Source organism: Ceratotherium simum, chromosome 26 (assembly GCF_057802395.1).
Source record: "Ceratotherium simum simum isolate JZ-2026a chromosome 26, ASM5780239v1, whole genome shotgun sequence".
Classification (NCBI taxonomy): Eukaryota; Metazoa; Chordata; class Mammalia; order Perissodactyla; family Rhinocerotidae; genus Ceratotherium; species Ceratotherium simum.
Genome location: NC_141925.1, coordinates 21,462,984 through 21,466,581, shown reverse-complemented (window position 1 = coordinate 21,466,581; position 3,598 = coordinate 21,462,984). Strand labels below are relative to the sequence as shown.

General features: G+C 49.7%; 1 pseudogene; it reads right to left on the bottom strand.

Annotated features, from left to right (window-relative positions):
- Positions 1–579: 579 nt before the first annotated feature.
- On the bottom strand, positions 580–2,538 carry LOC101395536 (thyroid receptor-interacting protein 11 pseudogene; annotated as a pseudogene).
- Between the last annotated feature and the right edge of the window lie 1,060 nt (positions 2,539–3,598).

Below are 3,598 nucleotides of genomic sequence, written 5' to 3'. Positions count from 1 at the left end.
TTCAGATCCAAGATGGCATTGGCTTTATCGAGTCGTCCCTGCAAGGACATCAGTTTTCCTTCTAGATCGTCTGCCTTTTCCATCCATTCAGCTAGTGCCATCTTCAGGTTGGCTAGTGCTCGAGCATACTGCTTTTCTTGTTCCTGGGAGACAGAAAGCTGTAACGCGGTTTCATCTTTCTGCTTCCTGACAATATTCAGTTGTTCCTGCAATGACTCTACCGGTACCCTGGCTTGATGGCTTGCCTTTTGCGTTGCCTGGGAAGATAAAAGTAGCTTTTCCTCTAGTGTTGTGACTCTCTTTCTTAGTTGAGCCGCTCTGTCTTCTGCAACCAGCAGTTCACGGAGACGAGCATCTTCTGACTCTAAAGCCTGGTTATGAGATCTTTCTAGCTCCTGGCTTAAGCGTGATTCATTTTCTCTTAAATGACAGACTTCATTCTGTAGGGCACAGTTTTCCATTTGTTGCTGTTTCAGTGCCAACACAACTTCATCTCTCTCCTGCTGAAACAGAACTGTCTTTTCCTCCATGGACATAACTGCGTGTAAAAGCTGATTTAACTCCCCAGCCTGGCCCTGCTCTTGTTCCTTCAGGAGTCGCTCCAAAGCAAGAGCCGTCTTCTTCACTGCGGCAGATTCGAACTCTTTCTCTCTCAGCATCATAGAAAGCCGCATATTTGTCTCTTGTAATGCCCGGTTTTCTGTTTCCTTTTCCATGGACTTTTCTAGTATTTTTTCATTTTCTCGTTTTACTTTACACAAATCCACTTCAAAATGTAATATTCTCTCCTTCAGGTTTGTTACTGCCTGCCTCAAAAGTTCATTTTCATTCACTTCAGTTGTGTAATTTTCACTCAAAGAAAGTAATTCCTCACTTTTTGCGTTGACTAAGAGCTCTTTTTCCTGAAGTAAGTTTTCTAAAACATCCTGTTTCTCCCTGAGCTGCTGGATTTCGGAATCTGTTTCTTCGCATTGTTTTCTTTCTCGTTCGGAGGTGGCAGCAATCGCAGCAGACAGTCTTCTGATTCTCGTCCTGGAGGCTTCAAATGGTTGCCTCTTTTTCCTCCATGGATTTCCTTAACTCTTCTATCTCTTCTGGGAGTGCTTTAGAAGACTCACTCACTGCATCAGATCTAGTTGCCTTCAGAGAGTCGGCTGACTCTGAAGTGAGTGATGATGTGGTGGGAGGCTGTGGTGCAGTAAGGTCAAGTGGACCTAAAAGAACGTCCTTGGCATTGCACAGCTGCTCTAGGCTGAGCTGCATTCGTGCTAACTTCTTTGCCAAATGTGTGACTTGGATTTCATCCTCTTTACAATTTTGGATCAGGTCAGTAGACGTCATCCGTATCTGAGACTTATTATCACTGTCCATCAAGACCCGAGCCTGAAGCTGTGGAAGTTCTTTCTGGAGCTGGGCTGACTCTCGCTGCATGTTGCGCACCGCAGTCATCACCTGCTGTGTCCAGTCCTCCATTAGGGAGACCTGTTGCTGTAATGTGTCACGTTCCTGCAGAAGCTCCTCCAACTGATTCACAGTAACACCTCCAACGTCACCGCCAGTGCCAGATGTCTGCAAGATTGTCCATAAAGTCTGACATTTCTGACGCAAGGCATCGATTTCCACGTCTTTCGCTCGAATGATGTGTGAGAGGTTCTGAACAGTTTCTCTAAACATATCCTGACCACTGCTTTCAAATCTCGTGGACCATTTTGTATTTTCATCTTGCAGTTTCACGAGGTCTGTTTCTTTGGCAACCAGTATGTCCATCATTTTGTGATACTCTCTTTTTAGGTTGCTGTTTTCCCTCACCTTCTCATTGAAAACAGCTAACATTTGTTCCCTTTCCAAAGCGTAAGCTTGCAATTGCTGCTGAAGGTCGCTCACAGCCTGGATGTAGGGAGCTGAAGCTATTCTAGCGTGAAGACGCTGTATCTCCAACTCTTTTTGCTGGATAATCTGAGTTAGTTGACCAATCTCATCTTTGTATGGCTGATCAATCTGCTCCTTCAAAGGGACAGTCTTTTCAGTTCGAAGTTTCATCTCCCATTCCTGTTCTTTTCTTCCTTTTCCTAATCTTTCAGTTTCAGCTTTACATAAATCATGCTTTTCACTTCCATTTTGCATACCAAGACTCTGACCTTTTGCCACTTGACAAATCTCCGAATGTTTTGTCTGCATGTGCTGGTTTTTTTCGGGCAAGTGGGTTTTCAGTTGTTTTATCGTGTTTTGCAAATTCTTAATTTCCTCATCTTTGGCTGAAAAGAGCTAAGTGTGTTTCATATGCATTTGCTCACGCTGGTATTTAAGTTCATCCTTTTCCCCTTTCTGCTCTTGTAAAGTTCGAAGGAGCTGTGTCTTCCTCCGGTCTTGTTCTTCACTCATCTTTTGATGATGTTTTACTTCCTCCTCCAGGTGACCTTTTATCACCATCACCTGAGAGACCTCAGATTCTAGTCGTGTCACCCTGTCCAGGGTTTTAGGGTCAACCACAGGTGCAGTTCCAGTCTGTTCTCTCAGTTGTTCCAGGGCTTCTATCAGATGACTGTTTTCTTGTCTCATGGAGGCAAGCTTTGTGTCTTTCTCCTCCACAGTCTGCTGTAAACTTTCAGCTTTTCTCAAAGCTTGGGTTCTCAGTCTCTCCTCTGACGCTACAATCGCCTGAACGTCCTCCATCTCCGTCCTCCCAGAGTCCGGTGACTCTTCCGCCTTCTCCCTTCCCTTCCTCAGCACATCTTTGGTGAAGTTAGAGATGTGTCCAGTGAGGGAAGCCACACTGCCGCCCACTTGCCCCAGGGAATGGCCTAAGCCAGAGCCAAGGCCACCAAACCAGGAGGCCATCGCCGCGGGTCGCAGAGCTGACCTGGTCCGCTCTGCACAAAGCGTCCAGCCCAGTCGGACAGTCCCACCAAGTGTCGGGCACCGGTGCCTGCGCGAGGCGAAGAGTCCAAACACGCCGAGGGTTCCTAGGCAACGGGGCTCCGGGGTGGGAGTGGGGTGGGGGCGCCAACCGCCGGGGTGGGGGAGGGGCTGCCTGGAGCCCGGGGCCTGGCCCGGGACCTCACCAATGGGTCTCCAGTCACCCTCCCCACCCACCCTGTCACCCGGGGCCTCCGCTCACCCCGATGACTTCCCACCGCGGGGTCGGGCCCCTTCTCCCTCTGCCCCAGTGATGTCCCCGGTGCCAGCGCCCCTCCTGCCACCTCGCGCCAGCAGCCATGACAGCCGCTCTGGAGGCGGCCGTCCCCACACGTCCTCCCCCGTGCGCGTGTCCGCGTTGTGAAGAGAGGACCCATTGCTCTGATGTCACCAAGTGGAGCACACGGTGCGTATTGTCCTGCAGCTGCTGGTTTTCACTTTAAAAAATAATCTGAGGTAAAATTTACACGGTGACCCGCACCCATCTGAGGAGTTCTGTGTTTGGACAAATGTCTACACCCGCGCATAAGCGCGACCCTGATGAAGACACTGACCGTTTCCATCATCCCGGCGGGTCCCGGGTCCTCTCCCCACAGCCTCGCCTCCTCCCCGAGCAGCCCTGCAGGGAGAGGGGTCCCCTGGATGAGTTTGGGGGCTCTTGTGATACGGGGTGTCACACCGT